Below are 27,668 nucleotides of genomic sequence, written 5' to 3' on the forward strand. Positions count from 1 at the left end.
CATCGGTAAAGCTGGGCTCTGCCACAACACAGAGCGAGCTTAAAATCACGGGCTAACAGCGGGCATTTCCTCACAGCCAAAGGAAGGAAAAGCCAAGTTGTTTCTGATTCCTTGTTCCACGCTCTTTGGGAAGCACCGTGCTGCATGGGTGAAAGCTAGTTATCATTCGACACCCTCTGGCTGACAAGGACATGATAACTGGCACTTGCCGCTGTACCTCTGGGAAGGGAACGGCGTCAGAGCAGGCAGTTAAGCATCCCGCCACACTGTATGTTAAGAAGCCCCGATATGCACAGTTTTCTGCAAAAGACACATGAAGGAGGGAGGGAAGACAGAAGATAAAACTTTGTGGGGCAAATCAAAGAGGCATGTGTCTGGAGCCACTTATCATGGGGGGGATATGGGGGCTGAGATAAATGAGACATCAAGACAAAGCAACCAGTGTGGGACTGAGGGGGTGAGATGCTGCTGCCAGGAGCACACCAGCCATCCAGTGTTGGCTTAGGCTGGTGCAGGAGGAGGATGCATCAAGGAGGAAAGTTTTGCCCCATTTTCCAGCGCTCAGGTAAATTCAGAGTAAGGTACTGGATGGGCTGTAAGGCTGCCCTGTATCCAGCCTGCCAGAAGATGAGTCTAGCCTCCCAGTCAACAGCCCGGTACAGTATGTGGTCCCAGACACCCACTGTTGACAAAAGCAGGCTGTTTAGACCAAGTACAATAGCTAAACACCATGATTATTATTTTGAGGAAGAAGTATACTTTGTCTAGCCATGTCTGCAAACTTTTCTCTTACCTTTTCAGTGATATTTTAGCAGGCAAGTTGGACAGATGTGTTTAGAAAGAGCAAGTTTTAAGTGACTAGAGTGCAGTAGTCTATCCATTTGTATCACTACGGACGTAAACCTTACAATAACCTCAGCAGGTAACTGTTATTTCTACCCTGAAATAGTGGCCTATCCCCAAAATATGAGACACTTAGTGTTGCACCACCAAAGCCAACAAGAGTTTTTGACCTGAGGGAGAAAGAGCAACGCCTGACGTACCTGTAATTATCTGTCAAAACCACACATGACTCCTAAAAATACTGTTTGTGTTACTGTAACACGAATATTGAAATCAAGCGCTCAAAAAGGCAGGAAATGCAGAGCTTGAATAGATACTTCAACCTTACTTTTGTCTCTGTGCTTAGGCCTTTAAATAAATTCTCTTTCTTTAATTAAATTAATAAACATCATTAAGATTTCTCAACAGGCACTACCACAGGTTGACACAAGAACCTTATTATCAACCAGTGTTTCACTCAGAAAAAACACAACAGTGTACCAGAAAACACTGAGATTTTAACTAATGTTTGCTTAAAATTATTCCATCTCCGGGGGGAGGGCATGTTTTGATTGCGGTTCTTCAGCTCTCTCCATCAACTACACCTCTGCTGCCACCTCCCGTGATGCACCGGAGTAAGCCCTGGTGAAAGCCCCAACCCAGGCAGCTGTGGGGAGATGGACTGTCGTTGGGCAGGGCTGCCATGGCATTCGGTCCCTGGGGTCCCCTCCCTCTCTGTCTCCCCTTACCGTGGGGAAATTTACATGAACGCAAACCCAGCTGATTTAAGAGTCACCTCAGAGCCAGAATGGGGAAGGTAGTGTCGACCATCGAAGAGTTTGGGCTTCCACATCACTTTGAGACCGGGGCTAGCAGGATATTATAGATGCAGGCAGCCTACAAGCCCTACACCACCAGAGTAACCCAGTTCCAAGACCACTCTTACCTACACTAAATTTAGGCTGCTAGCTCCAGAGCAAAGATGTGTTTTCTTGCAGACTCTTCATTTAGATAGCTTAGACTAAGCTCAGCTGGAAGACCGGATGGTGAGATGGGCCATCGTGGAAAATGGTGTGAGATAACTGTTTTTTATCCACTATGATCAATATATCAGTGGAAAAATCTGAAGAGCAAGAGGAGAGAAGATGAATACATGCATAGCAAATTGCATTTCAAATTATTTCCACAGAAAGTTTAAGACTAAATTTGTTTTAACACCCATCTATAAAATCAGGGCATAAAGCAACCAGTATTTTATCACCACGAGCATTCAAGTTTGGTTGCCCTTCAGAAATGAGGAAGATCAGGCTATAATAGCTTTATATGTGAAAACAGTCTTTGATTGACAGAATCTAATCATTTGAAGGGCAGCAAACCCACATTAGGAAAGCAGAATTCTCTGTTCAAGTTCTGGCTTGCAACATCTATTAGCATCTTAACATTTGCTTGTACGAGTTTTTTGCTAACTGAACATATTATTATTTTGTTACCGTGGTAGAAAAATAGCGACCTTTCTTTCCAATGATAAAAATATGTGGGTACTTTTCCTGTAGTTTATATATCTTACACTGTAGATCATTTTTAAAGGGTTTTCTTTTTTAGGTCCCACCATTTATCTTTTCATTCTGAGAAAAAGCTGGTTTATTTAGCACAATAAGACCTTCACATAACTTTCCGGTATCAATTATTACAGCGACACGGCAACTCCCGTGTGAAAGTTTTCCTGTAATGTGTCTTGTGCAGACAAATAAACAAGGGGGGGGGGGGGGGGGGGGAGAGACAAAGTACACATAACCTTCCTGCTGTCTATCTTACAAAAATACCTACAAGCAAAGAGAATTAATTGGAAGTTTGATCGTAGAAAGAAAGCCTTGTACTGGTAACCCAACATTGACATTATAAAACTGCAAACCAAAAAAATCTGAAGCAAAAACCATGATGAAGCATGTTTAAAAGGATTTGGGGTAGGATGCGGGGAGCACAAAATTCTATAAATTATTTTTTTGCTAAATGCGTATTATTAAAAACATTTGACTGGCACTGAGATAATACGATTCTCCATATAAATAGCGAGTAGCTCTGCATATATAATCAGGCCATTAGCAGGAGAAACACCAAAACTCCTCCTAGTATGGTACTCTTGGTGTATTACTTCTTCACCTGAATATCATAATGAGAGTAGAAAGAGCCTAGGTGTACACAGAATCTTGTGTACATGAAGAGGTGTTGAGACTGGGGAGAGGATGTTTCTCGTGGTGTGTGTTCCTGCTGTTGGCTTTGCCCTGATGTCCCCTTCAGAGCACAACTGAGTACAAGTGGCCCGTCCTGGGAGAATGAAGGATTTAGGTTGACTGCACAGAAATGAGACTGTGTTTTAAATCCAGCAATTACTCTAGGAAATCAGCCCTTCCAGGATGACACGTGCTGTAAACATCAGGATTCATCAAGAATAAATCAAAGAAAGGTGAGGGCATCTGTCACAGCCCAAGTTGGAAGAAGCACAGGCGCCCCTGCCACAGGAGAACGCAAGACAACACATACTGTTTTTGTGAAATCGTCCCATATTGGGACACCGCAGGTTTGAGGCAACAACTTGAAACTCCAGTACCGCTGAGCACACAGGTTATCCAGGAACCTGGAGCCCAAGCAACTCGGCTGGCTTTGTGGCATACATTTCATGTGAAACACGCTGCAAACTGTACCTTTTAGAACAATTATTGCCTTTTTAAGGACAATTATGTATTATGTATGATGTATAATTTATTCCGGAGGTTACTGGTTTATAAAAGAGTCGTGGGCAAACCGCCAAGTTATCGTCTGAACTGTAGTTATGAGTAATAACAAGGGTTATAATTTACATTCGTACTCTGTTTTTAAGTTAATGAGCTATCCAGTATGAAGCCCAGCACTTGGCTTTTTGTTTCTGTGCTTTCTTATATTAGAGAATACAGCTTGGGTTTATAATTTGCCTCTCAGATATGTGGCACCCTAAATACCTTTTACTGAACTGTCAGGGTAGTGACCGTTTGCCTGAACAGAGACGCCACATGTACTTACCCATGGCTTTTACACCCAGACCTTGACATTTGTACTTGCTCTGATGAAAGAGGAAATACTACCAGGACAATAGGATTATACCTTCTTCATTAAAAAAAAAAAAAAGAAAGAAAAAAGAAAATCATTCTCTGGGATATTTCCACTTCCACCTGGCCACCAGCCACCAGGACAAGGCGCTTCAATGCAGCATTTCATCCAGAGTGCAGCTCCTCAAGTAGCACAACTCCTAGTTGCAGCACCGGGGATGAGCCACGTCCTGGTATGGGACTAATGAAAGTGCAGCCTTCTGGCCTAGGGGCAAGGATGCCAGTGATTGAGCCACGCTGCCACACACACTCAGTTTTCCCCAGCTGACCAGATAGTTCATTTATATTAAAAACCTGGATTAAATTTAGAGCAGTGAGAGATTGGGATAACCCACCTGGTGAGCAGTCTTTTTCTTTTTGGTAACGGAGCAATAAAGTTGAACACCAAGGAGGAGACTGAAATTAAGGAAGTAATGGACTCAGTGAGTTCAGCTCAGAAGGAGCTAGCAGGATGTCCTAGCAAAAACATTAAGAGAAAGAACGGATGTTAAGGACAAGGACAGAAGGGCAGAAAATACAGAGTCTTGTTCTTCAGAGGGCCACTTATGTCTGTCACCAGAGAATAATATTTATAAATCCTGAGCCTGGCTTTCGTGAACGTAAGCCTGGCAGGATCACCAAGCGTAATTTGCCCTTCATACCCATGGTACTGCTAATGGTAGCCCAGCGGTACCTCTGCTTCCCATAAGAAACTTGTAATCACTTCCCCTTCGCCTAGAAGAAGTAACAAATTATTACATCCTTGGCACAGACAAAAGAAGCAATAATTAGATGATGCCATGCCTGGACTTTTCGTCAGTCATCTTCCAGTCATGGTTGTTAAGTGCTACTCCAGTGCCAAGTATTAATTATCTGAAAATTAGTGCTTGGTGATGGACCAAGTCTTTTCTCATCATAACTCAGTACCACCAGCATAACGGTACGGAATAAATAAGCTCAAACACTAGTCAAGAAAAGGAGAGTGGAAGTAAGCATGGCAGAATTTTCACTGAAAGTTTTGCTGATTCACTTGCTTTTCACCCCAGTGTCTTGTTCCTGTCTCTGAGGCCTCGCTTCACCCTCTCAACCCAAGGACTTGGCTAACCAACCTGAGTCAGGACGAGGGCAGCGGGTCTCCCACTAAGCCAAGGAGAGCCAGCTGCGGAGTGTGATTCTTTCCAACCGAAGACCTAAAGACAGCTCTGCAGTTACCACCTTCTGTCCATTGACTACTCAGGGGGCTAAAGGCGGCTCCACAGTTGGATGGGCCCAGGTTTGCCAACTTCCCTTTCAAATCTGGTGAAGTCATCTTCTCTAAGCTGGAGATAAGAGCTGTGCCTCAGTCACTGCTCACATTAAAGCGAGAAAATAAGTACTTTGGTAACTACCTCGGGGGAAGAGGCAGATGAATACTGGAGGTGGGATTCACCTCTCCACCGCAATAGAGTTTCCTCTCCAGCTTTCGCAGTGCCACGGCAGCCCTGTGGGGCCGTGGCAAGCCCGAGAGTAATGCTCAGGCAGCAAGAATGGACACCCTGGGCTCAATCCTCCCTTCGTTTTACATTTTCGCAACTGAAGGTAGATGGCGGAAGCTGGATGCTTCCTTCTGCAATGTCAGTTCGTTCCAGAATAAATCTCTTTCACACAGTTACTGGATTACCTACTGTCCTTTTTGTCTAGCAAAAGCCTTAAGAGATTTGCTTGTCACTGTTGCTGTATTTCCACAGGACAAAATCTTCTCTTTCTAAGCAGCCTACTACAAGAAAAGCAGTTATTTTAGAGTCCTACAACCCAGGCATGGGAAAAGGGAATAAAGATTGTCCTGAGGAGCTGAAGGGTCACAAAACTTCCAGAAGAAGATGAAGTCAAGGGTTTAAGGTTTAAAGCACTCACTAAAAAGGTGTGAGATCCAGAATATTTTTCTCTGTTTGCTAGGTTTTGAACACAGACCCTAAGGCTTAGGAGGTTTCTTGATCTCAAGACTCTTACTAATACTGTCCCACATGGTCAAACATCATTAAATACTCACTAGAAACCTGGAAAACACTTCCAGATTGGAACCCCAACTCTTATGCTATGCTTGAAAAATGGCGTAGAGATGAGAGAGATCTACCACTGAGCTACCACATCCTCTGGCTTCATCACCGCCCTGGGAGACACCGGAGCCAGCCAGACAATGCACCCTGAGGCCACCCACCTCGCAGCTCAGTCCCGCTGCGTCAGGACTTACTCCTCCTCACTGTGGGTGCTGCTGAGAGCATCCTCCATGGAGTTATTTACAAGAGGAAGCAATATGCCTGACAATAAGCACATGAAAGGTGTAGTGGACAAAGTCAATATTAGGCTAACACATGTCTCTCTAAATGAACCTCAGCTGCTTCAAAGGAAAGGAACGAAACTTCTACATGATGGAAAGATGAATGAAATCTGGGAGCAGTAAGGAGAGGGAAATCATGGCAGTGAGGGAGGGGAAGAATGCCCCTGCATTTTGCAAACTGATGGTCTCCACTAGGACCACAGCTGGCCGCCCTCACATCAGAGAAACCCTGAAGCTACTATCATTTATTTGGTGTCCTGAGCAGTAATCGCTTGAGAAGCAGGATGTCATAAATAGCTCTCTGATGGTCCTCCCACTCCGTGCTGGCTAACGCTGGAGCAGCAGAGAATCTTGCCCCATATTTCTGGTGTTTATTTTTAAAAGGTAATAGCAGCAGAAATACGCAAACCATTTGTGTTGGTGAAAAAAGGCTTACTAAGTTCTTAACAGGTGCTTTTAAACATAAACATAGAAAGATTTCTAGATTAGAAAGAGATAAACACACACAATTAATATTAAACTGAACTGCTAAGCTTTTGTTCCTCAGCACACAAGAAGCCAGTACTCACACACATGCGCGCGCAGCATATAATATTGCAAATTAAATACAAAAAGTGATATAAATTCCTCCCATGATAATTATGTAGTCAGGATGTAGTAGAACCGGTCTTATCTTCAGTCTGTTTAGCTATAAAAGCAAGGCAGTTCATTAGTCACTCTTCTATGCTACTCAAATTACAATATGGGAATTTTTATGTCACTTATATCACTCCTCTTTAGATAGTTTTATCAGGAGCCCACCTAAATATTAATGTCCTCCACTGATGCTCTTTATTACCCTTTATAAAACAATTGTCCTAAACCAGCTTCAGTGACTGACTGCAACATCTGGCCATCATCACCCATGAAAGCAGGACCAGCTGCAGAGCGATGCTGCTTTCCCAGAAACCGATTTCAAACCACCACAGAACATTTTGCCAATTTCCAGCCCAAGTAACTCCATGGGACCTTGCCTTCGATTACCTGGGATGTCTGGATCAAGCTCCTTGTTAAGTTCTTACATGACCACTTGAAGTTGGCTTGGAGGTCAAAGAAAGATGCTTCAGAGAATGGCTTTAAAACCTCACAAGGAAGCAGGTTTGGTTTCTATAATTAAGAGTACCCTGAAACTGCAGCTCAGAATTTGCTGGAAGGAAGAAATGCATGTGAGGGGTAAATACAGACTTTACCTTGAGTCTGTTGGAGCCACTTAAGCTTTTTGCGACTAATGCTCAGCCTCAGCAAAGACGCTAGGAAATATGGGTAGCTTTATAAATTACCCCATGCTACTGCCCTTTCAGGGGAAGTGTCCTGAGCCTCTTAGAGCAGAGAAACACATTAGCGAAGAAAAACACAGGAAGGTGAGTATTTTCTAAGCGATGGTACTGGCTCAGTGATTGAAGGAAGGCACTTGCTCTCTGGATCTCAGTGGTACCCACCGAGGGCCCTTCGCCGGTGCTGGTATTGCCCACTCACGCCAGCAACTGCAGCCATACCTGAACCTGTCCCTGGTGTGAGCCTGGTTGCCTGCTTGCATTTGGGATGAAGACAAAATACGCTGCCCGGTCTTACAGAGTAGCAGCTTCTTCAGCAGTACTTTTAGATTACCCCAGATTTCCCTGATTTTGATAATTCTGTGCAACTGTGTTTGAGCTGCTGTGATAAATACCTGAAATTAAACCATTTTCAGCTTCTCTCCCTCCCTGTCACAGTGTGTCTCCATATCCATGCCTCTATAGATGTAGAACAAAACAAGACTCAGCAAAGTGTTTAAAATGTCACAGGTTACTTTTTTCATATTTCTACACAGATCTTAACACTTTGCAAGGTGTAACCATGCTTCTCCCTCACCCTGATTTATGAAAACTTCAATTTAAAAAGAGGGGAAGGAAATCATGCCTTATGCTGCCCTTAAATGTCAGTCAACCTTAAGACTAGGGAACAGGTCCCTACTTTTCAAATGTCAGTAAGACTTCTCATAAAAAAAACATGGGCGAGATGTCTGTATAGTTCACATGCCGTATGATCTCATTTTCAAATGTTTCTGATCTTTCCTTTCTTTCCGGGTTCGGCTGGCAGAGTAAACCAATTCGCAGTGCCCTCCCATCTGCAGCTCCATCATAAAAACAGTCGTGTAGTCGTGTGCCCCCCTGATATCTCGATCTTTTAACACTGGCTTTTTTTCCTCCCCGCACCCCTCCATTTTAAACAATACCTTCAAGTTAGCTTTAACACCTCTAGAAAACAGTGCCATAAAAATAAACAAAAGAGCCAGGACTAAAATTGCATGTAAAAGTTGTTGCAGATACTGTTTCTTGACAAATAGCCTCTCCAAACATCATAAATTGTCCAAAACCTCTTAAACCTTTGCTCTACATCACCCACGTAGGACTGCAAAGGGAATACAGCCAAGGAACTGCAGGCTAATTGAAAAATCATTCACTTGAGATACGGTAAGTATCGTGCTCCAGTTCTATGAAAGTATACAGAAACTTGACACAAGTGGCATCCTCCATGAACTAAGCAATTGACTAATCAGCAAACTCAAAAGGAAAATAATCTGTTTTTTCCTCCCTTGCATTGCTGAATTTGCATTTAATAATTCATATGAGATGCAAAAAAACCCAAACCCCAAAATCCTTCAAGATACATTGGGTGGCACTGATTTCTTCTCAGCCTCCAGGACTGCTGCCTCTTGAAAAGAAAACTACAGTATTGACTAGTAAAGCTGGTATAAGGACCCAGGAGCTGCTATTTCTAAACCCCTATTATTCAAAGATCGTTATCACAGTTTTCCATTAGCAGAAGTAAGTAAAAGCTTTGCTGTATAACTGACAATGTTATTTTGGGGGAAGGGGAAAGAAGGCTTGATATTGTACTGCAAGAGGTATCCTATCGATCCTGACTTTTTATAAGATTTTTGTGCCTTTTTTCTTGAGGCCATTTAGCATCGACTTTGCCTATTATTAATTTTACAGTCAGCAGGAGCTTCTGGATTTTACAGGTACAGTACAAATGGAAACACCTGTAGAAGCTGTTATTTACCTGATATTTTAATATTCTGCACTCTCTGTCCCCAAAAATCCCATTTAGTGGGTTTACCACATCCCTCTATACTACAAAAACATGTCAGACACTCACATTTCAAGCTCTGTCTTTCCACTGTGTTCATGATGCAGTGAAAGCAGGCCATGATGTCATGATTCCCAAAAGTCTGGTCCATGCACTAACAGCATTTACCTTCAGACTCTCCTTTCATGCCTCACTAACTGAATTTTTCATTTTGACTAGTTGCCTCATCCTTCTACTCCCTTTGAAGCAGCAGGTGAGCACACATACACTTGGGCATGTATTTCTCTGCCCCGTATTGGGATAGTATAAGCGTAATTGTATTCAGAGAAATACATCACTCTGTCCATTTTGGAATCCCTACAAAAATAACATCAGGGATATTGACATCATCTTCAGAAGATCCTTCCATTATCTCTTTTGGATGATCACAGCATGGGTCATCCTCCCTATCTACAGCGACAAGCTGCTAACATGACAAGACAAAATACCCCATTTCTGAAGGTTTAGAATCAACTATTGATGAGGTACTTCCAGTTAAAGCTCTGTATGCTTCGTGTCTTGCACTTTAAAATATATATATGAAAATGTACAGCAAAACTCTGATAAATAGCCAGGAAAAAAAAATCTACTTGGACAATCTCCAGAGAAAGAACACGCTCGATACAGACACAGTGCAAGTAAACAAACAAAAGAAGCCTCAACAGGGAAATTATACTAAAAGCACTGATTTACATCATGGAACATCATACCATTTTTTCCTCATTGTACAGTTATTAGGTATAGTGAGAGTCAGGAAAGGAGACAAATGAAAAGGGAAGCAGAGGGAGGAACTGGATGGATGAGGGATATGTAACACATGGTCCAGCAAGGGAGAACAACCATCCAGACGATGGCCACGTCCAGACTGCGGGACCTAGGGAGAAGGTTTCACTCCAGCTTCAAATCAACTCTCTTTCCAGGTAAATGAACAGAAAGCCACTGAGCTTTTCATAGTATACAACAACAAGGATAGTCCCACAGCTCCCACAAGAAAACCCTTATGCAGCTCAGATGTATTTATTGTTTATGTAGGCAAACTGAAGTTTCCCAATTAGAAATATTTCTAGAGATTCAGCAGTTGCCAGCTCTGTAATTAGCCAGAGCGCTTGAAACTGCTCTCCAATCTGTGGTCCACAGATCCCTCTCAATCTCCATTTCTAAGGAGTTTAGGAATGATTACTACCAAAGTGAGACTTCTAGTTGTGGTCTTCAGCTTTCTATACAGAGGTTAATAAATCCAGTAGAAACATTTCACAGGTCTTCATATCAAGGATGGCTGAAGACTACCAAGGTCTAAAATTCACAAATTTGTTTACTCATTCATTTTGACTTGCAAATACTCAAACAAGTCTGTCCAAACACAGCACCTGCAATTATATTCTCAGTTCTCTGGAATATCATTTTCTCAATAGTTTCTTGCTTTTCATTCTTCATGAGGTGTACCGTTCTCCAGGCCATCACCCCGCAACTGTGCCTGTGAAGCCCATGCTCCCAGACTCCAAAGAATTCCCCACGGATCATGGGGGTTTCATGGCACTGGCTCTGAGAGCCCAGGATTTGTTTGCTGCGCCAGACATCAGAGGAAGTATTGGGCTAATAAAATAGCATTTATTATTGCAAGTGTTGAATGTTGAAACAGTAGCAGCTGGGGCACGCTTGGGCCTCTGAAAAAGCTGCAACAGATGTCTACAACTGGACAGCCAAAAATACAGGCCATTTTAAAAATAAAGCCGTCTAGCTTTCTGTGCACTACTTTGCATGAGCTGATAATACATAAACTTATGTAACCAGTTTTGAAATCTATAGATGGAAAACCAGACACATGCCAAATTTTAAACTGTGTATTTCACGATGAGCAATATTCATCACCTTTCACAGAAGAAACATTGAGGAACAAAAAAAAAAAGGGAAAAGATGCCCTGACCTCCTAGCCCTGTTCTAGCTCACCTGTGCCCTACTGCACCAAGGCCCTGAGGATGCTTCTTCTGAGCAGGAGACAACCGACTCCCAGGGAGAGACCGAAGAATCTGTCCCTGCTGTCCCCAGGCTGCCCAGCTCGCATACTCAGCCACTGAGAAAAACATACTCTCTATTTCTACGTATTTTTTTTTCTTCTGATGTCATTAAAAAAGAAGAAAAATCAATACAATTAAATACAAAAACACAGAGAAGGAAATTACAAAATATAATGCTAAATATTTAAATAGGCAGTGTTGACCACTAAGATATTTAAGGTTTTATTATTCCCAGTTCACAGTGTAAATGGATTGGTTACTTGCAAAAGACAAGTAACCAAATGGTCTTAACTTGGCAATGCTAACTGGTAACTACAAATAAAACAACAGCAATAACGGAATAATATCCTGATAATGCTTCCTCCTGATTCGTAGTTTTTAAGCTGCAGTGTTTTCCAACCTGAATATTCAGACAGAAATAATACACCAAAAATTGTGGCTTATTAAGAAACCATTTTGCTTGGGCAGTCTCTTACCCCAGGTGACCAGAAGGAGTTAAACACCTCTGTGTCCCCAGCCTTCTCAGGCAAGTCCTGTAATGGACTACGTGGAGCATAATGCAAGGATGGAGAAACACTGCCAAGTATTTGTTATGTCTAACATTTATGTACATTTATCTAATCTCCAATATAATACAGGCTGACAGTATAAACAGGCTAGCTGAACCTAATCTGTGCATGTTCCTGGTGTATGTAAATAGTCTTTTCCTCAGTTTGTTTCCTTAAAGTATGGAGCCTGCAATTATCTCTCACAGCTACAAAGGCAATGACATGTTACTTAGTACTTTTAATAATGATAAATTCAGTCCTGGTGACAAGGGAGTTTAAACCTGCCAGGCTATGTGCTGCAGCATAAGGTTTTCCAATAGACCCCAAAAGAGATCATTTGTCCCACAGGCTCACTCATTTTTAACCTCTCCGCTTGTTCCAACCTGGCCCTCTTAAACACAGGACTCCTACCGCGGTCATTCATGAAAGCACTTTCTGAAGATTGTTGTTCTTCAGGTACTAAATGAGATAAATTAATTCCACTATTAGAAAGACCAAATGTGAAAACTGGGACTTGAGGAGAGGAAAAAAAAAAAAAAAAAGAATGTGCAAGACACATTTCTGCATTTCATTAACATTAAACTTCAAATAAACATCTGCGAAACTGTTGATACAGTCGATTGCACATCATCATCTTCATGTCATGGTTAGATCATCGTATTTTGGGAGTACAACAGAAATCTAACTAGAATGGAAGATTCTCAGATTAAACAGCCTTTTCCTTCTACCCCTCTTCTAATCATTTTTCATGTTTTGATGAGAATAAAATGCCACCCAGATTTTCCTGGGACATATTTTGTCTAATCTTCTCTGTTTAACTTGGTTTGACGTGCCTGTAATACCTATTTAAAACTGTCTCTCCCTCTGTCTAATACCTCAGCCTTTAACAGATGGATATTTTCTCTTGCACGTAGTTACAGGCAAAGCAGCTAAGAAAAATACAGTGCAGATGGTACAGGATGAAGTAGCGGTTGAAGCAGTGGTTCAGCAAAAACGAAGGAGAGCAAAACCAACTAGTCACAAAAATGTTTTAAAAAAACAAAAGGAGGAAAGCAAGAAAGCCCTGGGAGTAGGATGCTTAAGATGACATAGACAGCTCATGCTGTTGGTCCAAGCAAAGATTCAGCTAGACTTAGCTATTTGGGCTATGTCTATACGTTGAAGGTCAACGGGGGTAGTTGGCAACCAGGTCTGAGCTTCATAGCACAGCTCCGGCGTGAGCTCTCCAGCTGCAAGCTCGCAGCTATTTTGCTGTGTCTTGATGCTGCGAACCTCTGCTCATGGCTACATGGAAACACATCTCATTGATTTTTGTGCCAGGACACAGTAAGACTCCTTCCCAGGTGATGGTGCCAACCGCAAAACAACTTGCATGTCCCCCAGAAAACTGGTGCCAGTAGAGCTGGGAGTTTGTAGGTCCTCAAGGGATGCGGCTGGCCCCTGCACAGCAAAGCAGACAGCTTCTGCTCTCAACCTAACCCTCAGCCCGGTATTTACCCCATGTTTGCACCTTGGCAGACTTTGTCCTGTGAGGGTAGAAAGACAGTAGGTTTAAAAGCAGAATAGGAGGGAGGATTAACAGAGCAGGGTGTTAAAAAACCAGAGTGAAGAACCAAGGGCTGCATAATACTTGCATGCAACTGATCTAACACAACTAATTCGACTTACGAGGGTGGCTACTGGTTCAGTTGCAATATTTCTATGGAAATGTTGTGATACGTGCAAATACCTGTTAGACTGTCAGCCTCCTGAAGGCTTCTCATCTGTGGTCTGTTCTTTTAAATATTCATGGCCTGCTTGCTCCAAACATGCATGCTAGTCCAAATAACATTCATGTGATTGATGTAATCTCCAAAATTAAAAGGCATCCGTTCACTGTGGCATGTGCTACATCTAACTTTTACCCAGGATGTGTCTATTTGCTCTCTCTCACATGAATTTCAGCAGGAGATAAAACTGAAAGCAATAAATAGCAAGAGCTGGAGCCCTGAAGAGCCCCGGACTGGCAATGTAATGTCCTGCCAGGATACTGACCTTTTATTTTCTAATGAAAACACAATAAAATGGCACTAAAAATGTGAAATGGTCATTTTTAAAGCATTTAATATCTCCGATCTCAATCACTAGCTGTACCACCCAGTGTTTTGAAAATTCACTGGTAATCATCCCCAGTGCCATTTCAACCCTTCCTATGTGGGCTCACAGCTTTTCTGGCTCCCTGTGGGATTGGCAACCCTAGGTCTTACATCCCAAATGTACCCAGGGAACCTATGCAGTTCCGATCAGAAGTCTCTCCCCGTGGCTGGGAACAATGTCCCTGCTGCAAGGGGGGATGTTCAGCCCCGTCCCCGGTTCATTCTACACCTCCCTTCAGAGGCTTCCCCCGAAGGCCTCGCTGGTGCTGCGGGTACAGGAGGAAACGGACTTAAGACCGTCACTTCATTTTATCCAAACTGCTACAGATCGTGGTAACTGACTCAGTTTGAATTCAGATGAGGAATCTCAAGCTGAAAGTTTGCGCAGCCCGTTGCTGATCTCCGTACCGACTCCAGCACGAGCTTTCAAGACCTGTATTTCTTGCACAGCCGCAGGTCGGGAACGTGTTATTTGAATTTATCTCTTTGTTAAATCAGCTGCTGTGTGCTTACATAATCACAATAGCAGCACCACCATTATCAAGCTGAATTTCATGTTGTATGTGGGGAATTTTATGGCTGTTTTAATAAACATTACGCTGGTTGGAAATTCTATAAAATAAACCATTTTTCAAGTTAAATATCTCCTTCTTAAGTGCCAGGCTGCTAAGAGAGGCAGGCAGACAGGAGCCTCACCACTAATCTGATTGCCATGAAGGATCCACCACTGCCCGCTGGAAAGGCAGGTGGGAATTAATTCAAGCCGCAGAGGAAACACGAGCATCCAGAGCTGTGCCGCGGAGGAGCTCTGGGCCACTCCTGGTCACTCCTGGGACCAGCCTATTTCCACACGGTGTCCTTCTGCCCCTCTGTCCCTGGCCAGCTTCCTGCATGGAACGCGTGGCTCGTCACCTCACTAACGATTCCAGCAGCAAGGCCAACTGGAAAGGGTCAATCCTGATGGAAATGCTGAAGCCAGACTGCCTCTAAATCACACCGGCTAAATTTAGTTTGAATGTTTATTCCAATACAAAGATAAAGCAGCAAAGAATGCGACACCTTTCTGTCGTGAAGCTTTTCAGGCATCCCTCATCATTAATTTCTGACAGTATTTAAATGTCCTTTCTTCTCCTGCTAAGTGATATTATATATAAAGCTCACTTGATACTTACAGATGTATAGGTTCATGCATAATGACATTTTTTTCGAAGTTTTACAAAACCCTTCATTATCTCCAGACTTAACCAGGCCCTTCCCAATAGAGCAGATTCACCCCAACTGCCTAATTCATTCTTCATGTTCTAGTCCAAAACTGACAAATGGAAAACAGAAGAAAGGATGGTAAAAAAGAGCCCTTCTGGACATCACTGGGAGCACTCCCTCCTGTAGTCAAGTAGAAGAAAGAAAGTAAGACAAGGCAAGCAGATTTTATTCACTCTTGCAGAAAAATCTCAGCCCGCAAGCAGACTGAAATTTAGTACTAGAAGAGTTGTCTTCTACTGAACAATTATGGGAGACAGAGTCACCACATATGATATTTCCAAAAAGATACATTAACCTGTAAAATAGAACTGGAGCCAAAAAAACCCAATAATCCAGGTTCTGATTCTCCTCCTGAGATACAAATAATTCTTATTTACTTTAATAGAAAGTGAGATTAAAAATCAAGAGAGAAGTATTCATGTCATGTAGGAAGTGAATCAGATCCTCAGATTGTCCTATTAAATGGAAAAACCCAGTAAAATGCTGTAAGAAAACAGTGTAATAGAAGAAGTAAGTATAGCATGTTGGGCTTGCATTGAAAGGGAGGCTTGTAAAATAAAACCAGCATTGCACAAAGATCTGATTAGCTCCCCAGTTCTATTCTTAGACAATCAAGGCACAGGAATGGCCAAGGCAACATTTTTCCACCTCTTGCAGTACGAAGACACTGTCTTTTAAATATTGGACTTTGCTATCATCATTCACTGAGATGACTTTTTATGAATGACTGAAAAAAAGATTGTAAGCAAGCGGATAATTTGCATATGCTAATGTACTGAATTTAAAGGTCATGGGGGACATTTCGAAGAAGGGTCTACGCACTGGTCAGGGTACAAACAGCTGGGCTATAGCTGCAGATGTGGCATCCTTATTAAGAGTCCTAACATTTCTCCTTGTACAGGAGTTAATGTAGTTTACTTGCACCAAGCACTTCATGCTGGATGAAGCCTCAGCTCGTGCAGGAGAGCCGGTGCTGCGGGCACACCAGGGCACAAGCACCAAGCCTACTACTAGCAACAGAGGGAGGGGGCTACTCCCTCTAAAACCCTCCTTCATCCTTTCATCGTATAGCATGCAGCGATCAAAATTCAATTTTTTTGAAATTAGGGGTTTTAAATTCAGAGCCGCTTCCCGCGAGTCCTGGTGTGCGGCGCTGCGGGCTGCAAAGCCTCCGCCGCCGAGACTCACCGCCTCCACCGTGCCGCCCCCGGGGTCACGCTCCTCCAGCACAGCCACAGGAAAACTTGGCTTAATGGAGATTAACCTTCCCACTACTGTCAGTGTGGAGTTTGCCCACCTCTTATACACAGCAAGTCAAACAGGGAGTCCAGCCACTTTTTGTTAACTCCCCGTGGTACTCCATCTCCTTTCCAAAAAGCTGTTGCAGGATGCTGGGTCACATCTGGATATACTGACCAGATGTTTCACCGCCTTGGCATCCAAGCAGCTCAGCAGCAAACCACAGCCTTTCACTGATATCAAATCCCAGTATTACTGATGGAAAATTTCTGGTAAGTATTGTTAAAAGAAGGGTGTTGCCTTAACAAAAAAAGCAAGTAATTACCTGTTGTGTAGAATTCTTCCATATTTTCATCAAGAAATGAGCAGTTAACTGTCCCTTTTCCCACTTTGTTTCCTACTTTTCTATTTTCTTTAGTACTTTTTTTTTTTTTGATGAGAGGGGAAGGGAAGGCAAACCCCAAAGAACAGAACCTGAAATACTTTCTTTGGGGTTGGCAACTCAGGGGACTTAACCCTTTAATATTTTAATGAAGTGGAAGTTTTGTTATGAGGCATTAGAGATTTATTTATCAGAACTATCTATCAATTTTCAAGCAGCTGTAGATTCTGCATATAACCTGTGGTTTTCAACCTCTACAGTCATGATTCAGGGATTATCAGTGGAAGAGGTTGTGTTAAATCAATGAGCCTTAAGTACAATTAACAGTAAATGACCAAAATCTAACTGAAAAAAACCCCATATATTCTCTTTGCAATGGCACCAGCATTACAATCTCAGTTTAGCACAGCCAAGGCTTCTGGTGGGTCCTTTTATTCCATGGTCCCTCAATAAAATGCATTCCTCACTTTACTGCATACCAGGCAAAATCTGTTTGCTGATCTTCAGGGTATTATGCAAAGCATTTGGGGAGAATGACAGGAGAGAGAGAATTGAATTTTGAGGCATTTGTTTGATCTATCGCTTTGATGATTTAGGCTGATTTATATGATGGGTTTGGGTTGTGTGTGTTATGGTTTGCATTTTATGCAGTATTTTTCTATGGCTGGATTCTCAGCAATGTTCAGTGTCCTGCATCTCTTAGTATGACACACAGATTTGAAACAAATAAAAAATCCCAGCATTTAGCACCTGCTCTCTGGCAACCCATACTAGAATTTAAATAAGAATTGCACTGTTAGAAAATCTGGCTGCATTTGATGGCACTGACCACTTCAAAATCTGGTCTTAAGCTTGGGTTTATGTGATTTTAAGCATCAAAACAACATTCTGAATCTCATCCGGGGAATCCAAAAGAAGACAAAGTAGTTTTCCACATGTGCCTGCTATGTGGTCTCAGGAATTGCTCTCCGATGAACAGAGGATGAAAAGTCTTGGCCTATCTAATTTAAACAGCTGATAAATAAAGAAGGGGCATATTAATTAAAAAAAAAAAAAAAAAAAAAGAAATGCTTTTAGGCTTGATTCTCTGACTCTCTTGCAAAGAACCCTAGTGTCTTATTTTTCACATTTATTCTTACAGCTTCTTCTTCTTTTCTACTTTTGTATTCTGTTCCTTAAAAATAAGTAGGAAGCAAAATGTTCCTTAAAAATAAGTAGGAATCAAAATGTTCTTTTGGTCAAAAGCTATTGTTAGCATACATTTTACAAATCTAAACAGATGGGATGGAGGAGTTTGTTGTTCTGAGAACTGATGTAGCGCTGGATCACTGAGAAGGAGCATCTCCATTCAAAGAGCGGCACTTCTAAGTCAAGGCCAGGCTTCATTACTAAATTCCATGTTTACCTTAAGAAGTTCCCACACAATCATATCCCAGCAGAAGTGCATCCATCATGCTGCTAAAAGCAGCAAAATAGAGAAAAAAACTGCTAATCACCTGAAAATGAGAAGCATCAGTCTCCGCAACCTAGTTCTACAAGGCTTTTTGCAAAAGAAAGCAGTCACCAGAGTAAACATCTGTGATCAAACACTAATTTAGCACCAACATAAAATTGACTTCAAATCATCTCTTTGTCACTGTAATTGATTAAAAGTCAAATGAAAATTGATAACGTGATTTTCTATGTGTGAATGTGTATGTGGCACAAACTCTCGAGAGCTCTATTGGCTTCATATATTGACTTTTTTCCAAATAAAGCCTTTTAAGAGTACATTAGTCAGTCCACTAATAAACTTACAATGCAGACTAATTACACCAACACAAGGCATTAATACGCTCTCGAGACTGTCAAATTTTGGTGCAAAATCAAAATTCTGAAGAGAACTTTGAACCCAAGTACGTCAACAAAATGCACAAACTATTTCATTATCGTTGGTTTTTTTGATGATGAAGGAAGCTGACTGCTTTTCCCTTATTTTATTTTTCATTTAAAACTTCCTCAACATTTTATTAACTCTTCTCCAGTCTCAATGTGTCACATACTATTGTTCTTCACTAGTCTAAAGGCTTTTTTTTTAAGTGTAGGTTACAGATGTACGTATCTTTTTTTCTTCACCAGATTATTTTCTGCATCACAGAGCAAATGCCACTCTGTATCGACCCCTGAAGAGAATGTAGCCAACAGAGTACTAAAATGTTATTTCATCTACTCTATGGACACTGATTTTTTTAATATCACATGTAAATCCAACAAAAAAAAAGATATTCTGCCACAGAATGTCTGTTTGCTTTATTATTGCATATTCCAGACTGGACTGAAACTAGGAGCAGAAATGTCTTAAAAACAGCATTAATTCCACTAATTCAAATTTCCATCTTCTCCTCTAATGATGGGAATATGCAGAGGCATGAGAAATGGAGACAAAAGCATATTAGAGATGTTTCATTTATAAAGTAAGGAAAGCAAACTTCATCCCTAACCAACCATAAGACAAAAACCAAAATCTTTGCAAATAAACTTTTCAAAAGAAACTTTTTCAAGACTTTGCAAATGCCTTCATATTACAGTCAAGTTCTGTTACACCACTACAGCCAAGGATCACCTATGGCAGAGAGCATTACCAGGTACCATCCCTCTTCGTCTCAGAAGAGGAAGGAGGACAGCAGGAGGAATAAAATCTCCAACCGCAGATTTGAATTTTGGCTGCTAGTGCTGATCAGGAGAGAGATGGGGAATCCACAGATGAAAAGGGTCCCATACCAGATGGCAGCAGTAAAGCGATGAACAGCTAGGAAAGAGCTGAAACAGGCGAAGGAGGCATTCACAACTTTTGAGCTGGACTGGCCGAACTTAGAAGAAACAGAGATGTGAAGAGAGAGCTAACGTGGTGCTGCTGAGTGCAATGGTCAGCTACAGTCTTTGAATGATGCTGTCATTGCAGCAAGACCTATTCTTACTTTAATCCTAAAGAGATGGCAAGAAAAATGACAATTTAATACTGGGGAAAAATAAAAAAAGATTGCTCATTATTAACATTATGGGGGTTTGCACAGGTAAGGGTCCAACAAAGGGTCTCTGGGTTGATAGAGTATACAGCATCGGCAGAGATTCAGTCCACGACGAGTGCCAGCACAACACTATCACTTAAAACTCTCCTGCACTACGATGCCTACAAAAAAACTGGGAAGAGTTAAGCTGCTAGTGAACTGATAACACCATCCATTATGCTTCCCAACATACTTGTTGCTTCCCCACATGTTTACAGCTTCCTCCTATTTCCATATCCTCCTCTCCACTTCTTGTCTCCTCTTGCTACCCCGGGAAAAGGCTGCCCAGAGGGTCTATGGGCATGCAGCAAGGACCATAGAGGCATCCAGTCCCCAGGGTGCCTTTGTATGACCACAGCCCAAATCTCCAAGAGCTCAAAGAGGACCTCAAAGAGAATGAGCGAATGGGCAAACCTCCCGCAGCCCCTCTGCCCCGCGCTGAATCCCACACAGCTCTTGCCGCATGCTACAGCGAGTCTCCTCAATCTCTACATCACAGCACTTGCAAAACTTGCAGCACTTCCACGTGTCAGGAGTAGCTTTATGAGAAATCAGATGCAGAGGTTTTACTGAAGTATCCACATATATTAAAAAAAAAAGCACAAGCAGGGGGATGGTCAGGGTGTCCTTTAACCTGATGCTGAATTCAATACTGATTTGGGCTGGGTGGTTTTTTCCACCAAAGACATGCTGTCCCCAAACTGTAATGTGCCACCAGAACCCACGGAAGGCTTATGAAGGCTAAAGAAACTGTTGTGAGGAGGACAGAGATTTTGCAGCCCATCAGGGTAAGGCTTGAGGCAACCAAAAAGTAGTTAAATTTTAGTGCCTTAAAGGTTGGAGCATCCATGGCTACAAAGCATATTCTCTTACTTGTCACTTCCAAGCAGGGCCAGCAGGAATTTGAGTTTATAGTATGGCCTGGACGCTTCGTTCCCCACCTCTGCAACCAGCTGCCCTATCCTCTGCTCCCAATACCTGCACAGGCAAATAAGCGCATTAGCTGATCATTTCAGTAGTAAAGCAGAGTTTGTACATGCAAATTTTATCACCTGTCTATACAAGTAGTGCAATCCGCACAGACTATAATTCCTGTGTCCGCTTTTACATTTGCGCCATCGTTTACTTTGGCTCTTAACAAGTATTATTCAGCATTTCAAGTGCCATCTGTGCTGCTGATAAGTAAATGCCTTCAAGTATATTGGAAACAGATTTTCTGAAGTTTTACCTTGTACTGGGCACAGTCAGCATCAGAAAGATGTTCTCTATGGAAGCTGACATGTATTTAGCTGTTTTTTCATAGGGATTGGTGTATTTAAATTTAAAATGTATATATCTAAGTTACCAAACAGAAAACTGGCACAGATAATGAAGGAAAACCACTGCATCCCAAAAAAGCTCTTGCTCTGTATGGGTCAAATTCAAATCCACACAGATGGGAAACATGCACTTGCACCAGGAGTGAATTTAGTCTTATAATAGTTAACTATCTTGAGACAAAACCCTATTAAATAAGAAAAAATATCCATAAGTTCAATGCCCAAATGCCTCAACACTTCTTGACATCTACATCAGTCACCATTAAAATTAAAATGTGAAATATAATGACTGATATCCGCAAGACACATGAAGCTGATTATTCTAAGATGCTTGGTGACAGTTTAAACTAGTCGAAGTGACACATGGGAACAGATCCAGACTAACACATCTCTGCCCACCGCCTTAGTGTAAATGTCAGCATGGAAGTAGAGTCTGTGAAAAAATATCTTAAACAGATTTTTTTCCCCTTTAAAAATCAATCATTAACAACTGTTTGCTAATAAGTCATGTTTTCTTTTCAAATGAAATCATAGCTGGTCATAGCCAGTGATTCACTCATTCTTACAGGGATAAAGCCACACAAGCACATAAAAAAACCCCAAACCCAAGTTGCAGACATAGGTAAATATCATGCAGTGGGGTTTTTTTAACAAAAAAAATAAACTGTAGGGAAACCACAACCACATGGACAGCTCTAGAGCATTTCAAGTCACCAAACAGATAGACCATGGTAAAGGAACAAAGTGGGAACTTCCTTCGGTTTCCTCTTCTGACACTGAATGGCATTACTGACTGCAATGGTATTATCTCCATGACAGTCATGCCCGACTACGTGAGGCGTTGCAAAAGTCACTCAGGCAAACCCAGCAATGCACGGATTGGGCACCTGAAAAGTTTAGGGGAGGAGAGGAGTGGGTTAATGTAGCCCCAACACCAAAGCCAACGACGTCCAATCTGGGGCCTGGGCAGATTTGATGCTGTCAAGAGCCTGTGAAAGGCTTGAAATAAGACGCAAAGCGAGGGTGAAATATTCCAACCCACCCTGCGTGCTAGGATGCCTTTCCCAGCAGAGATCCGCCACCTCCAACACGTCCCAGCAGCCGCCTCTGCCCCAGGATGGAGGAGAGGAGCCGAGAGGCTGCAGGGAGGCCCCCGGCATGTCCTCCATTGTCCTCCTTCTCCCCGCTCACCTAGAGTCAGAGCTCCGCACAGTTTAATTACAAACCACAGACATGTGCAATTCTATTAGCCAGCCTAAAGCGCTGGCATTAGATAAGCTTGTGCTCTGAATCCAGTTACTAAGACACTGCCAACAAGCTCGGAGATTCGAAGCCTCTTTTCTATGCAGGTCCATTTGGCCTGGAAATAGCATACATATACACTGACTTGAGTTTAACAAAGAATGTTAATTTGGGTCAGTGAACTACCACTAATTGAATTCTAATAGATGTCACCATAACTCAAGTGCTCCAGCTCTTTCAAGCAAAATGGCAGCAGACTGAAGCAGGCGCTTCTACAGCACCGGGGGAGAGAAAGTCTGTCCTTCAACCGCCTGGTTTCTTCCCTTTCCAGTTTTAACTACTGCTCAGACATAATAAAAAGCAAATGAGATGCTGGCTTGACAGCTCCCTCAAAAGATCTTCAAGAGCAGGTTTTAGTTTTTAAGGGCGGTGCTTGCTTTCTCCAAAACCAAAGAAACCTTGAGCTACTCCATACACAGGCATAGCCGCAAGCATTTTGAATACAGAGCTAATATACTTTAAAAGCATAACAGACTAGTACCCAGCCCCTTCTTGCCAAAATCTCTTATTTGAAACACACCATTTTGAATTCTTTTTGCCCGAAGCCAGCATCCCTGTGGTGGCTGGGAGCAGTAACCCCAAAGTGCAACTTTTCCAAGACTTGTAGAGCCCAGCAGCGTGGGGATGCCGTGAGACTGCACACAACCAAACACCCAGCCACATGGAAAGAGGAGGGCTGTATTCAGAAGGAAAAAGGGAGTTTATTTTAGCTGAAGTAAGCTCAGTGTGATTCACACTAGCTTAGCCATGGCAAGGCTCCTTCTTAGCTCATCTAAAAGTAAGAGATTTACAGTCAACAGACCATGAGGGTGCTGGTTCGTGCCTCCGCTAAGATGGAGCACAGAACACAAGGTGAATTTTCCACCGGCTTGCATCCTCTATAGTCACTCATCCCTGCGCAAAATGGATGCAAAACTGCTGCTGAAGAACAATGGTGGCATTTTGCACAGCTGTGAGTAGTGACACAAGGGGCAGGCTGGTGGAAAATCAGGCCCAGTGAATTCCACCCTCTAGGTAAGTCTGCAGTAGCAGCTGGCCCCTATGTAACAGGCCACACTGGTGATGCCCACCAAAAATATTAAGCAACTGCTGGAATCCAAACGTATAAAAACTCCAAAATTGAGATGTCAACCTGAATTCACTTTGCATGGTTATATGGGACAGGCAGTTACACATCCAAGCTCTTAGCTGGACCTCAAAATAGTCAAATGCGTGTAGGAACTTCCTCTCGCCAACTGAGCACAGAAAATATTTGAGCGGTGGGGGAGGAAGAGAACAACTTCTACTTCATTTTTATTTGCTGACCAGAAAAGAAAAATCAAAACCAGCAGATTCAAGACACACAGGTTCAAACAGGTACTGCAAAATCTTCTCAGAAAATTGCCCTTTCTAATTATTCTAGCTTTTAGCCACGTTACCATGTACCATTGCAGAGAGAAACAAAGCAGAGAGGCAAATCTGACAAATGAACTCTCAGTTTGGCCCAGCAGGTAAAAGCACTAAACCTATATTCAGAGGGACGGACACACATACACGGAGACCATTGCTAACAGAAAAGCCCTTCTGGTAGGGCAAATGGTGCTTTAAAGTGATGCCTGAAATGGCTCTGAGTCATTCCTAATTAGAGACCCATCCGTTTGGTAAGACACATGCGACCTGTTGGCGCCCAGGGAATAACCCGAGTTTATGCAGTTTGCATGAGGGGTATCAGACTTGGATACTACAAAGACTTCTGGTTCCCCAGAGAGCAGGATGAGCACACTGCATGCACCAGGCATCTCCAAGTTGCACGTTCCTTAGCATCTGTCCCTCTGGGCATCACCTTAGCACAAACTCTTAGGGCTGGCAAGCACAGAGAGTGCAGACCCCTCCATCACACCAGGTACACCATGTTGCCGGCCACTCCATGATGAAGCAGGACCTTCAGAAAATAACATTGCATCGGCTTCTAAGGAGCCACCTTAGATGCCCCTACACACAACCCACGATGCGGCTCCACCATGAGACACATATATATCTATAGGTGAACAAATTTAAACCCTGTGTCCACCCTCATAATATTGCCTAGAGTTAGCCTGACAGGGAAAACAAATAAAAAACAGTATTCTCCCACAATTCTGCTGTGCCCTTCGGAAATGCCACCATTTAAAGTATATTCACCGAAGAATGTGGACATGGTGGGTAACATCAGAGGCATTACGGAAACTAACCCTAGCCTTTGCTATGCCGCTGCCCTTCCTGTGTTATTTATCCCATCCCATCTTGTCCTTCCACTTCACCTTCATTTATGCCTTCCATCTTCTACATCTCTCCCTTTTGGTCAGACCCCACAACCACCAATTCAGCACCACGTGTCTTCCTTTCCCTTCACTGGTTCTATACACCCTCCCGTTAAGCTTCCATGTCCGTGTAAAAATGAATAGCCCTCAAATAACTACAGATAAAGCTATATACTTTTTAATAAAAAGGTCATATATATTTGTGTATTCCGGTAAAAAAAAAACAACACCACAGCTCTTTTCCCAACTGTCTCACACAATGAGCTCTCATGCAGTCAGTGTCCACCGTGAGTCAGTGGGCTCATCTCTGCATTACTGCAGTAAAGGTAAAGACAGATGTAAAACTGAGATCTTGATCATCTGCAGCTTAAAAGAAAAAAAAATGCTCTGGCAGTTTTCATCAGAGGAACAGTTTTAAGCAGTGCCCTGCTGCACAAATGCTGGCTTCCGTTAACTTTTACTGCCATTTCAAGGGGACCTGTAATATTTTGTCCTGAACTGTTGCACACCACTGCAGAGTTCAGCTGAATAGCTGTCATATTCTGCACCAACACAGGAGGTGTCTCCGTAGAGAATAAAATAATCCTTATGTGTAGTTTCTGTATTAATTTATTTAATTTGTAAAGCTCTTTGGGACTCTGTAAGATGAAAGAACCTACATAAATGTAAAATATATCACCATTATTGCTGCTTTCTAACCAGCATCTTCCATTTCGTAGTTGGTATTTTTCTCCCATAGTGTATGACCTTGTATTTTATCTAAATTAAATCTCATCTTGTTAATTTTTGCACAGTTCTTTAAACTCTCAATATCCTTTTGTTATCTCTCTCTCTCTGCCTTCCACTGTGTTTATGATCCCTCTTAATTTGGCATCATCTGCAAATTGTATTGCTCTGTATATATTGTTCAGGAAAGTATTAAACAATATTGTGATCAGCACTGACCCTTGTGAAACCTCCCCTGATATTTCTCCTAAATTGATGTTGTAACATTTATAATTAGGTACAAGAGGACACAAGAAGAAGTAACAGGCAGCAATTAAGGAAAGGAAAATATAAGCTATCAGTAAAAACTCTGACAGTGAAATCTATGAGAATGTACAATAGCTTCCCAAAGGAAGGGTTGAAAGTCCCAATGCTTACTAAAAAAATACATTAATAGTAACACTAAATAATAATAATGCTTAGCACATGGTGTATACAGTGCTTGACATGTTCAAACCTACTCACCAAAAATAGCTAGTTTGGGGAAATAGTGAAAATTCTAGAAGACAAAGCACCCAAGTATATTTTCTTTTTCTTTTTGCATATGTAACAGCCTCTCCCCAACCAGCGTGACTCAGGGACAAAGCATTCCTGCAAATAAACCTGCGCTACCAAGGGGATATGCATATGCCTGAGAAGAGGACAGGATGACCTAGCATTTTTCATTTTTTCTGTTGCTGTACCCTACTCATCGTACTATATACTCTCTATGGGATAAGCTCTCAGTCACCAAACCCCACCTTTACAAATCCCTGTTCTCCTGATTTTTTTTTTTTTGTTCTTTTTCTTTCTCTTTTTTTGATACAATAAACATAGAGGGTAATTTCAACCTGCTGGCAAAAGATAGGACTAACTCCCTTGTGAAGACAGCCTTGAGAATCAACATTTTGAGACTCAACAACTGCCAAGAAGACTTCTCTCAAAACTGTTAGTTAATCCATTTATTCTCTCCAGCCAAAGAGGAAAGAATGAAAGCAGGGCAAGTCTCAAACCTGTGCCGGTATTCGGAAGAGATCTCAGGACCAAATCCATTGGGATGAGAGGACTTCTGAGCCTCCTAATGGATACACTACACCAACACTTGGTCCTTCCTAGCCTTTGACTAAAGCAATTAAGGGAGATCTTGGACAAAGGGTAACTGATAGGAGCTTGGGAGCATAAAAATGTCTGCTACAGGATCTTCCAGAGGTGGATGAGGACTCTTACATCTCAGTCCTTTCACCTGAGATGATCATCTTGTTCATGAGCAGCACCAACCCTAGAAAGCACAGCCATCACCCACGTGATCCACCAGCCAGTTTGCATATGCACTCAGGAGAGACAACCACCCCTTTGAACAAAATTCTCACTCGCATATTCTCCAGCTGGAAACAGCAGTCATCTTCTCCAATAAAAGTCTTTCATTTATTTAGTCAGTATTTCAGTTATCCCGCTTCCTACTCCATCACAGCTTTTGGGTTGGGAGTGCAAGCAACTCTGATGCTCCACTGACCTATGAGCAGTTACAAATATGCTGAAGATTAAGTGTATTACTAGTCCAACCCATCTCCACTGGATTGCTTACATGCTTAAAATTAATCATATGCTCCAATGTTTGCCAGCGTTCTCAGATGCCTGAAAGCTCATAGCTCGAGCACTTACTCTCTCCATAGGTTTTGGCAGCCACTTGGTGGCTTGATGCTTACGTTGCACCACGTGATGTCAACGGAGTTGATTTCTGGCTCTTACTAGAAAACCTCAGTTTCACAAATAAGGAAAACTGTGGCAGTAAGTGTTGTGTATTTCCAGTTCTTTCAAAGATTTAGTAGGAAACATCTGTAAAGCAGGATTTGTTCTCTAGGTGTGGTTATGCAGAGAGAGAAATAAGCAGAATACAAGTAGGAACAGAGACCTAGAACCACAGCAAGCGAAGAGGGAAAGGGAGAAAGAAAGGACAGCCTAGCATGGGAGACAGCTACATACC

The 27,668-nt window shown here is 42.3% G+C and overlaps 1 protein-coding gene across 4 annotated transcripts in view; it reads right to left on the reverse strand.

Annotated features, from left to right (window-relative positions):
- Positions 1-27,668, reverse strand: part of PPARGC1A (PPARG coactivator 1 alpha) — a 377,144-nt gene that overhangs the window by 130,404 nt on the left and 219,072 nt on the right. The window contains exon 1 of one of the 4 annotated variants that reach the window (XM_041125069.1): positions 1,773-1,788. The exons of the other annotated variants lie outside the window; for them this stretch is intronic. The gene's annotated coding sequence lies outside the window, so the exon portion shown is untranslated. Of the gene's footprint in view, positions 1-1,772; positions 1,789-27,668 lie in introns of those variants that run through there. 4 annotated transcript variants of the gene reach the window in all.

This window comes from Aquila chrysaetos, chromosome 1, assembly GCF_900496995.4.
Source record: "Aquila chrysaetos chrysaetos chromosome 1, bAquChr1.4, whole genome shotgun sequence".
NCBI classification, from domain to species: Eukaryota; Metazoa; Chordata; class Aves; order Accipitriformes; family Accipitridae; genus Aquila; species Aquila chrysaetos.